General features: G+C 46.8%; 1 non-coding gene across 1 annotated transcript; it reads left to right on the forward strand.

The window, feature by feature from the left end:
• The first annotated feature begins 10,949 nt into the window (after nt 1-10,949).
• On the forward strand, nt 10,950-11,134 carry LOC119372814 (U2 spliceosomal RNA). The gene has a single exon (XR_005179707.1). It is a non-coding gene; the product is annotated as a U2 spliceosomal RNA (small nuclear RNA).
• Nucleotides 11,135-11,873: the final 739 nt, after the last annotated feature.

The raw sequence follows: 11,873 nt of genomic DNA on the forward strand, positions 1-11,873 counted from the left end.
CGAAGTCGTCGACGTCCATCACACACTTGACCTCGCCTTCGTCTACCTCCCCTTCGTACAGGAACTCTCGAAGCCTGTGGGTGGAAGCGAATGTTGTTGAACTTGTAGAGCGGACTATGGACCAGAATTCTTCCAATAAATTTAGAATTTACAACCCTTGAAATGAGCGTCCACTGCCCGACGCCGTTTCTACCTTCGTCGCTGACGCTGAGCGCTTACGAGGAGCGGCATCGAGAACGTCAATCAATTTAGAATTTGCACCCTTGAAACAGAGCGTGTGAGCGCCAAGGCGTTTTGTGCCCAAGCATTTTTTTTTCCTATGGAGACGAAAGTGGTGGGGAGGGGGTGTAGATGCATGCACCTACGCTATAATAATGAGCTCAGAGGTTCTTTAGGAGCCCATTACATGATTCCATCGCTATTTAGTGAAGCCTATAATAGATGTTCAGTATACTTTCGAAGACTTGCATTTCTTCGAACCAATTTTCTTATTTGTTGTTAACTAAGTAGACGTACATGCACCAGAAAATGCGCGGGATGTGTTATTTATTTTTTTGTCGGTACAGATATAACGACAGTCAGGTATAGGAACGAATATTCCGGTTTTCATTGTACCGTTATCCATGGATTATACTGTATACAGGAGAGCACTCCGCTGGCCCTAAAAACAGTATGCGGACAAATGGGCTGTAATTTGTGATTACCGTCCCTCAGTGGTCTAGTGGAGCCAAATAACGCATGCCGAAGTATCGTTGACATTTACCATATCCCTACACACCGCTGTTGCAAAATTTGACGAGTTCTTCCGACGAACTTCGTATAACGTGTGATCAATAGAAACTGCCGCGACACTATATTTGTGTCTTTCGCCATGAAGAAATGCTTATTATTTATTATTCTGAAGGGCGTCTTCAGATAGCGATATTGCAATAGTACGGGAGCTTTTATTTATTCTCAGCTGGTAAGCGACTATATCATGCTGCACACATCACAGTCTAGTTATTCAAGAAGAAAAGGGGGGCAGCTTGCTTTAGTGGCGCAAGGATGAAGACACAGCGGCGCTGATCGGCACCTAGATGGTCTGGCGTTTCAAGTTGCGCCACTAATGTGTATCTACGATATGTATGGGATTGTTCACGTCTGGATAAAGCATATCAAACGTGGCCTCGCAGCAGTTTCTCGTGGTTAACGTCCGCGGCCTGGACTCTGAAATGACCTCACGTGAGCAAGGCCAAGGTAAACTCTTCTTCCCCGACTCGTCAAAGGCGGCCCGGCAAGTCCGGCTATCGTCTCGTCATGACTGGCGAATGAGAGCGGGGGTAGTGTCGAGACGTGCGGGCGAAGCCCAGCGCGAGTGTACCATGGTGACCTCACTTCGCATGCGCAGTCTCGCGCAGCTGGAAGGAGACGCGGAGCCGTGTCGGGGCTCATGAAGCAAGTGTCGAAGCTTAGCCGCCTGTTTTTAGGACGTGCGGTGAGTCATCGCTGCGCGGAGTTTCCTGTTCGCGACGAATGGACCAACGTTCGGCATAAGCAGCTCCGCCGAATTCGAGCGGGCGCATCCACACGCGCATGGTTGGTGAAAAACTGCAGTTCAGTTGCAGATGCGGACACTCCTATATTTTAGCATACCTAAATCGAAGCTTACCCCCGTATTCTAAAACGCACCTTCACTCAACGCTTTCTCCTCGACTTAGCCAGTCAAGGCGAAGCGCATTCCTTCACTCAAGGGGCCGCTGCGTTTTTTTGAATTCTCCTCCTCCTTTCCTTCGCCAAGGAACGCTTTTCCCACCCACCTCCCTTGACTTGATTGAAACGCGTGGGTGGGAAGGGCGCCCGGAATGAGAACATTCCTAAATGTGGTTAGGAATGACGGTTCCTGCTCAATAATTATGTGTATTGTTAATCTTCGTGAGCAATCACGTTTAAGCAAAATACACGCCTTTAAATCTTAGTGTAGCTTCCGCAAGCCTTGAGCAGGTAGAGTAAGCTAAACCCCGCTTCAAAATCTGGCAACAGTCACCACCCCGGCTGCTCAAAGAACAGCTGACTCCGATTTTGTCTGCTGCTAATCGGTTTCCATGTCCTCATATTTTCTTTTATTCCGCACGCGTCTGTTAATCTAGGTTTATAATTGCGGTATTGTCTGTGTGTGCATTGTTCGGACGCAGCTTTCGCCATGGTGACTGACGAGTTACTTTAGCGATAGCGAAAAGGAGGGCGCATCGAACGGACGATTTGTCTCCCCTCTGCAACGGTGCTGTGGACGCTTCGCGAAGCTGAACGTGAACGGCAACTGAGGGCAAGCGAATGTCCAAGCTTCGAGGCTGTGAAAGGCGCGCGTTCGCTGTGCTTCCGTCACTCTCTCTCTCTGTGCAACGGTGTGCGAAACGTCATGAACAACGTCAACGTCGGCGCTAGCCGAATGTAAACGTCAGCGTCGGCAAGCGGTAGTTCAAACACCTCGACAACCACCGTCTCATAAATCACATAAGAGAAATGGAAACTCGATGCTCACCCCCGGCGATGCTTAGCATCCCAACGAAGGTTGCCCGTAGGGGGAGACGGTGGTAATTTTTTACGTAAGATCACATTACACTGATGTGCTTTGTGAAGTTGAGATTCACCGCAATATGTGCAAGAATTACTTATCTTAGGTAAACTTGCTCTCGCTGCGGTGTACTAGCACAGTTCACGATTACAGGGGCCTGTGCAATTGCTATTTTTCTGGTTTCATTTTCTGGGATCTTTAGCGCAACAGTGGTAGTGGTTCCGCTTCGTTTATTTTGCAAATGCGGAAGAGACTACTCACAGCTGCTATTCAATGTTATCCCAGTGTCACGCGTTAAGGAGTACGTATGCTATGCATGTGCTTGAGCATTCAAATTAGGCTGTCACGCAGGTTTAGGAAAGTTGTCATTTCACCGCTATCGACGGAAGCAGTGTTTTAAAGTCGTTTTTTAAACTGGCAGCACATGTTGTCGGTAAACCAGGACTGATATCTGTTTTCTCCTTAACGACGTTTCTTGGCATAAGTATACATCATTCAAAGTTAAATGATTCGGACGATGGATACCTTAGCAGGTGATTACTTTCATCAACGCTTTTATATTCGCCCTGAATTGGTCGATGTGCCTAACGTGACAGGTTCTAATGGACGCATTGGCCCTATTTATCATGTTTGTCAAGCCTTTTATTTGGGAAGCGCAGGGCAGCCTGTACTTAGGAACGAGTGCCCTGTGTGCTGAAGTATTGGCGTCCATTTGCAGTTTGTGACCCCTTTGGAATACCTGCTGAGGAGGGCACCGGCGTCTGTGCTGTATAGGGAGGCTTTGGCATTCCATTGAGCATCTTTCGTTATTCTGCATATTGTGAGTCTGAAGCCGTTTCTGACTTTTACTTCTGTTCTACCTTAACAACTACCGTGTGGACGCTGCTCAACCTGAGCGGATGTGTTGCAAAGCAGAGTAGTTTACTCTGCTAACTCAGCGAAGACGACAACAAAGAAATGTAGAAAGATGCTCAAGTACCTTGCAGTCATCGCGGCTACTTCTGGTCGGAAGAACCCTGTAAATATGGTGCAATAAAACTTGCTGCAGGGCGAGTTTCAAATAATGGTCTATAGCTTGCGCGCAAGCGTTCTTTCCTTGCAAACCCTGCAAATATTTGTAAATATACGCTATCGCTGTAAAATTATCATGCCTACCTGTTGGAACCATGCCACCTCACTATCCTGGAACAGGAACAGTGCTGCATTCCATAGAACATATTTGATCGTTGTAGCACTTATTTTTCTGTAAAATCAGAGCAGATGAGGTTTTTACGATCCTGTCCGAACATGAAAGCACAAGACGTAACGCTAAATTAGGTATTGGAACTTGGACAGCGCAGAAATTAATTGCAAAGGGTAAATGGACCTTTATTATATGTAGCTCGATGAATAACAATATCTGGGGTTTAACATTCCCAAAACCACGATATGATTACGAGGGACGCCGTAGTGGAGGGCATCGGCAATTTCGACCAGCTGGGGTTCTTTAACGTGCACCTAAATCTAAGTATACGGGCCTCAAACATTTTCGCCTCAACCGAAAATGCAGCCGCCGCGGCGGGGATTCGATCCCGTGGTCTTCGGGTCAGCAGTCGAGCACCATAACCACTAGACCACCGTGGGGGGGCGTGGTTGATGAAGAACAACGTAGGTGACATGTTTGTGAAGCGGCGACGTTTCCGTCAATTGAGCAGCCTACATGACGTCAAGATGAAGTTCGAGCTTGTAGGACACCATAAAGAAGATACAGGTGGCATCCACACTAGTGTGACTTATCTATGCAGTGAGCCGATTAACTGCAGCTGTTCTTCCTATGTATAGTCATGCAAACGCTGCAAATACTGCTCATTTGTAAAGAGTGTTGGCCAATGCTCTTGTGTCAGCAGCTAGGTTACCAGACGAAAGGAAGGGGTAATAAATAATTAATAACATAGTGGCAGGTCAAAGCTGCATCGTTGCATGCGAGTGGCAACAGAAGATGGAACTTGCTTTGCTGGCCCTAATATGCCTACCAGCGGTTGGTGGTCCGTGAACAACATGAATTTCCGCCCATATAGATAGCGATGAAATTTCTTGAGGGCAAAAATTATCACCAACGCTTCTCGCTCGATCTGGGCATAGCCATGGTCAGCTTGCGATAGTGTTCTGGACTCGAAAGCAATGGGTTTTTCTATGCCATTTGGAAGTCTGTGGACAAGAACTGCGCCGAGCCCATACTGCGACGCATCACAGCTAACAGCCAAGGGACTTCCTTGGATCGTAAAAACCGAGTACTGGGCTTGTCGTGAGCAAGTTCTTCGTTTCTTGAATAGCGAAGAGCACATTTTACGTCCAATTCCGAACAGCTTTCCTTCTCCTCAGAAGCTCATACAGCGGCGCACCTCCTGGTTGCCAAGTTGTACAGGAACTTTGAGTAGAATGTTACCATTCCAAGGAAAAACTAACTCTGTTACATTTGTGGGCTTGGGTGCATCCTTTATTGCCCTTACTTTTGATCCCAGTGACCTGATTTCCCTCCACTGAAATTCGTGGCCAAGTAGCGAACTTCGCTGCAAAAGAGCTTGCATTTTTTCATGCGCAGCGTCAAATTGCGATCGCGTAACCGGGTCAACACTTCTTCGAGCTTCAGCCGACAGTCATCAATACATGACCATCCTATGATGACATCATCGATGTAACACCAGACTTGCATGACGCCCTTGAGGATCCTGTTCATGACTGACTGGAATATAGCAGGAGCGCTTGCGATGCCATAAGGGTGCCGCTGGTATTAGTAAAGGCCATGGTGTTTGTTTACCGTTAAAATACCTGTGGCAGCCAAGTGGGCGTATCGTACGTTACGTGCAAGTTGAATCCATGCTTAGAGCAAATTTCAAGAAACTGAAGGTTAGGAACGGCGCTTTCTAGAACTACACTATTGTCACGCTTCACCACAGCCCGACAAATTACAATCACTTCGCCCGTCGTAAAAAAGAAAGAAAGAAAGAATGAAAGAAGGAAAGAAAGAAAATCTCTCGAGTCCGCCAGGTGCTCGCACGGCGCGTTAATGTAGTTCAGTTGCGATGGAGCGCCCATTTCTACGTTATCTTGTTCAATTTCGACGTTTCTGCAATCTAAACGACATGCAGCCGCCTACGAGGCCGGGGAACGATTTCAAGGGTAGTCGACTGCAGCACCGCCGCTATTTTCTACACAAAACGGCCCCCTCCGCGGAAGGCGGTTGCGCCACTCAAAATATTCTAGTACACTCTACCACAGATAACGCCGACACAACGGCCACGGCTGCTGTATAAAAAAAAAGGTAGTGGAGTGCAACGCCGCTCTGTGCTCGGGCTGGCTCGGGCACGTCATGCGCACGTGACCATGCATGCGCATGACGTGTGGATGCGTATGCGTCTTGTGATTCTCAGGCACCGCTGCCGAAGAGGACGGGGAAGGGATTTGGCTTACGAAGGCTACACGGGGCGAGTGGCAAAGGTTTGCAGCTCGCGTCCTCGCACCATGGTTTTGCGCCGCTACAAATTATTGTTTTTCTCAGCTCGTAATGAACCGATTTGAAAACTGTTTGCGGCATACTGCTCTTCATTCGGCACACAACAACTTCCAGCTTCTAACTAAAATTCGCTATGTGGCCTAGTGAGGGGCCCTTTAAGATCTGTTATAAATCATAATATACAACTTCATTTGCACATGCTTAGTGTGAATGAACCAAAGCCGATTTTTGAACGCCTCAGCATTGGTATGAAGGCTCAACAAGAAAAATGCGTGCTTGTCCATCTATCGCGCAGCACTGATCATGTAAGGAAGCAAACTTATCAAACAAAATAAATTCTCTTGAAGGGGCTTGTTTTGCGGCCTTGGGCCCTACGCACAGAATGCTGATTTATTATCTACTGGCTTAAACACCTGCACTTGCAGAAAGTGATTACAAGTGGTCCATTTTATGTGTTACAATGACAACACTCGAAATGTATAAGAAGAGCCCTTTCTGTGAAATATTTTCGGGGATGTCAGGTTATAGGTGGAATAAATGCCATATATAGGTTATAACAGAGTACCTACATGCAGCATTGAACACAGCAGGAAGTAGTGTGCCAAGCACAAGCTTCGACATTCGCGGTAATGGCCTTTCGTTGGGACTTTTCGAAAGGCGATTGTCTCTGGGCACAAGAAAAGAGCGCCGTGTCGACGCCACGAAGAAAGCAACGTTCCAGGGAAGGTCGCAATCATGGACTTTCGTGAGATAAATCCGTGGGCTCATGCATCACCTACGCAGCTGCAAATTGAGACTTTGCGTCGATTTCGAAAGACCGGGAATACTTAATACTATATTACGGGTAAGACTTATGCACCTGCTCCATCACTGAGCGATTACTGGCTACGTTTTTCTAAAAGCAGGAGCATGAGTGTGTTCGGAAATATGCGGCCGATTCGTAGTTCAATGAACTCTACCAGGCGGGAGAGCGTTGCGCTGTCACAAAATGCAGTAGGCAATTTAGAGGGGTTTATTCAATGTAGGCAAATTGCAGTCAGTTGGACGCCGTTGGAACCGTCGTACAGCGAAGCTTTAACGAATATCGAACTGGCTGCAATACCGGCAGGTATTTGCACTACACATCCTGTCATCCGACTGCCGACAAAGCTTCGGTAGTTTCGGCGCCCCTTTCACGCGCAAGAACAATCTGCACGTCGGAGGGGGAGAGAAAGAGAGAAGAGCAGAGGGTCGTCGCCGAGCTGCTATAGAACGGATATACCGAAGCTTTCATCCGCCGGATGTCACGCCGTGTGCCGAGAGGACGACCCCCTTGTCGAGGAGGGGCATCGGCGAAAGACACACTACGCGACCCCCTCCCCCCTCCCCGGCCACCCAACCGGCCACAATAGAATCTAAGAAGCCAGCCCAGCGCATTTTCATACCATATGTGCCGGGCATCAGTAAAGAGCTCGCCAGGATTCTCGGAAAAGAGGCGCTCACGGTGATACACAAGCCATCGTCAACGCTAACCCGCTTGCTACCGCGGTCGAAGGATGGACCCTCGAGGGAGCAGCACCAAGGCGTAGTCTACAGGGCGCCGTGTTCGGAATGCCCAGCCAGCTACATAGGCGAGAGCAAGTGCTTCCCAGAAAGAATGCGCCAACATAAGCACGACGTCAGGAAGATGGAAATGCAATGCAGCGCTCTTGCAGAGAACTGTGAGAAGCACGACCATAAGATCGACTTCGACGGCGCTTCTGCTCTCGAAACATAACGGAATCTGGGCAGGAGGCTCTTGCTCGAGTCGTGGCACATTGAAAAAACACACCGGCAAATGTGAACCGGTCCCTAGGAACAATGCCCTCAGTATGCGTTCACGGCCTCCGAAACGTCAGGGAAAGGGAAATCCGGAGCCGTGGTGAAGCAAGTCGGGGAGATGCTTCCATGACCAACCTAGTCACCCACTGAGGAAGGGACCGAATCCGTCCCGAAACGTCGGGCTCTCTATAAAATTGGCTGGAGCCATTCCAACCTCCTAAATATTCCACCCAGCCAGACAGATTTCTGTCAAAATGTTTACATTTAAGCGAAGTTGTAAGCACGCGAGTGTATGTGCTCTAGCAACATCATCATCATAATTTCGATAACCGTCATTACAAGCACCATCATTTCGTTTTTATTTTTTTATTCACTCTCGCTATGGTCACGTGACCTGCGTGATGCCTATTACTAGTAGTACGAGGACGGCACATGAATCAGATTGCTTTGCTGTTAAAATACATGTCATCATGACGAGAATGGCACATACAGCAACGAACCAGATGAAAACATAAATAAAATTCAAGCAGGACACTAAGGTGGCGTACACGTGTGGCAGGAGTTGCGGCCCACCGCAAATCAACAAGTTAAAAAATCCAGCATCATTTCACAGCGCAGCTGGTGTCCCTCTTCGTTATGGCATTGCCTCTCCATGTATTGTAACTCCTTTCAAATATTTCTATATTTTCCAAGTTTTTAACCGAAAGTGTTTTATACCGGGGACCACCAAGATTTCAGTGACGTATTTCCATCACGGAAATGACGTTCAGACACGATCAGATGTAAAGAAAAATGGAAGGAACAAAGTTCCATCCGCGAGAATCGAACCTACGACCTATCGGCCCGTGCCAACATGCCGGGCATGCAGTCTACTGCACCACCCTCACACACTTTGGAGACTTTATAAACGTGCCTTTTATATCTTACACTTTCCTCTCACAGTGCTCTTGGTCAGCGGGGTTGTGTCAGACATGCTAGGTGGGCTAGTTGGTATTGCACATTAGGACAAAATTTTTAGGGCAAAGAAACTTCTTCGTCCTGCGTCGTTTATTTGCGCTCAAAGCTTCATGTGCTGGCCGTTCTTCGCGTGACATTACAATTTGTTGCTATAGCATTCATTCCTTCGCCCTTGTGCGGAAACAATGCCCAGCAAACGCTCAACTACCTCTGTGAAGACACGTTTCCCTTTCGTGCTATACCGATATCTATGACAGAAGGATCAGCCATGTTTTTTTTTCTCGGTGAACCTCCTCACGCAAAAACAAAAATTCTGGACGCGACCCTAATCCCGGAAGCCTCCGGTAGTGCCACTCGTACGTCGGCGTTTGCCTGCACCGGTGTACTACTTGTGTTGACTTAATGTTTTGCGGGCTGGCGAACCGAATCTCAGAGGCCGCGTCAAAAAAACAAAAAGCGCATGGTGGAGATATCCTCCGCCAGGTGCGGCAGCGATCCCAAGTCTTAAAATCTTTCAATGAATATAAACAATATTTTAAGTGATCATCCTCATAGCTAGTTGGCCCTTATGTTATCTTGGGTTATGATACCATGCCACTTGTGTCCAATATTACTCTTTCACTTGAAGCAGAACCATTGATTTCTATTTTTAACGACATTTTCCGCATATTAGATCGGATATGTTCGATCGGATATGCCTGGAAGAGAAAACACCAGGCCTGCGCGTAACAGGCAGCGCAACCATAGAGAAAGCGAGACGAGGGGCCTTTCTAAGAGTCCGTTTTAATCTCTCTTTTGGCGACTACGGCAACTACAGCTGCGAGGTACACACTACGCCCTAAGTCACCATAATTTTTGCGAAGTAGGGAAGCACGCACTCTGCCATTACTGGCAGAGTGCGTAATGGAGAAGCGTGGAGAAGCGAGGTACCCGCTACACATCTGTGAGTCATTATGTACACTTGCCGATGCTGAGGCTCACGGCAAAGAATCATGGCTGTGCTACTTGAGCCATTTGCAACGGGTGGTAAGCTTTTAACCACCCACCCGTACAGTGCAATGCAGAGCAGGCGCTAATTATATCATTGATTGATTGATTGATTGATTGATTGATTGATTGATTGATTGATTGATTGATTGATTGATTGATTGATTGATTGATTGATTGATTGACTGACTGACTGACTGACTGACTGACTGACTGACTGACTGACTGACTGACTGACTGACTGATTTTCATGTACTCCAGCCCTCATTGTGGGATGTAGCTTAGAGAAAGTATGTACTCAACTATGGGATTGCTTTCTATCGTTGGAGTGATTGAGCGCAATCATAAGTGACGAGTAGTTAGATTGTGTAGTTCGTGAAAAAGAGTTAGGCAATTAACGTTGCGTTACGCCTGGTTGTTGTGTTATTCTTCTACCACGCTATATTAATACTATTAACGCGATTCCTATCCGAACATGACGTATAGGGTCTTTTTGCGTAGGACTTTCAAGCACTGCCTTGTCTAAGTAGTAATACTCGACTGCCACGCTCAGGGTCTGGGTTCAAGTCCCACTCGATCCTAGGTATTTTGTTCATTCGGTGTGATAGCGGTTAAGGACACCGGGGCGGCTGCGTAAATCGGCTGCCGTTGTAATAACATCACAGCTTTCTCGGCAAAACAAGACTGCCCTTCGTACTCGTGCCACTAATATTCAAGGCGATCGTGGGCCAATTTCGTGACCAGTGCAATGATGGGCGGTCCTATTAATATGATTGATTTATTCATTTATTGACTGATTTTCATGTACCGCAGCCCTCACTGTAGGCTGTAGCTTGTTAAAATATGTACTCAACTATGGGACTGCTTTTTTTGTAGGAATGATTCAGCGCAATTAGTCAACTGGGGTTAGATCTCGTGGTTTGAGGAAGCTAGTTAAATGATGTACCCTACGTTTTACCTTACCGTGGAAGAGCTTTATGCGTGTGAGTGTAGCTATCACAGTATTAATGGAAGCACGGTAATCCAATGATTTAAAGCACCCCATCATATGAAAGGCGTATGGAGCTGTACCTACACGCAATTATCAAGGAGAAGTTATCCTTTCAAGCGATTCAGATAAGTATGGGTACTCTGCTATGGTAGACATTAAATGGTTGACGAACGTCAATTTATATGAAATCTACTGTAGTATCTGCTTCTTATCAGCTTAATATCTGATACGGGTCCTATTTGGACCCAAGATATTAAACTTATTTTTCGAATGGGGCGGATCTACTAAAAACGACAGCAGGAAGGTTCGTACACACGCTAGCCTTTCAAATGATTTCGAGAAGTGCGGATACTCTGCTATGGTTGACTGTAAACGGCTGGCGATCTAAGTTAACGTACACTTTTAACTCGAAGGCTGACACGTCCTGTGGACTGCTCTTGCAGCCAAACATACATGGCGTACCCTACCTCTCAACAAACGCACCCACAGTAATCGTTCTAACAAACCGTGAAAGTTTTACGCAAGTATATCGCTAACATCTTACCTACAAATATGATGGGACAACAATATTACGTCATTATCAGTGAAAAAGTTTTCTTTAAATTTATCTTTGTTAAAAATGCGTCTTGAGAGGGCAACAACGTAATAATGTCAGCCAATTTTTGCTGTAAAGCGTTTTTGAATATGTCATTTCACTGCAGATTTCCGACTTTTTAAAGCATGCTAAGGACACAGGGTAGGCTCAAATTAATAAAATAAAAATCGAAAATTGGTATTTTGCTTGCTTAGAATGCTGTGGCCTGTCTTAACAATATTCATTGCCCCGCCGATTGCCGCGCATTACGATTGAGCGGAAAGGACCAGGTTTGCGAGAACCACTGGCGAGCAGCCACGCCCCCTTTTCTCAAGCCATGCACAACGTGAGCGTTCTGCCTTAAGTGAAACTCTCATAACCGAAACCTCCTCATGGAAAACAAATTTGGAGGCGACCCTAATTCTTGGCTTAGGTATTCGATAGTGGCAATCGTACGTCGGCGTTCATGTACCTTTCTGCCTTAAAGTGGAGAGTTCAGCTTTTTGGTACATAAATCTGA

The sequence above is a fragment of the Rhipicephalus sanguineus genome, chromosome 10 (assembly GCF_013339695.2).
Source record: "Rhipicephalus sanguineus isolate Rsan-2018 chromosome 10, BIME_Rsan_1.4, whole genome shotgun sequence".
Taxonomy (NCBI): domain Eukaryota; kingdom Metazoa; phylum Arthropoda; class Arachnida; order Ixodida; family Ixodidae; genus Rhipicephalus; species Rhipicephalus sanguineus.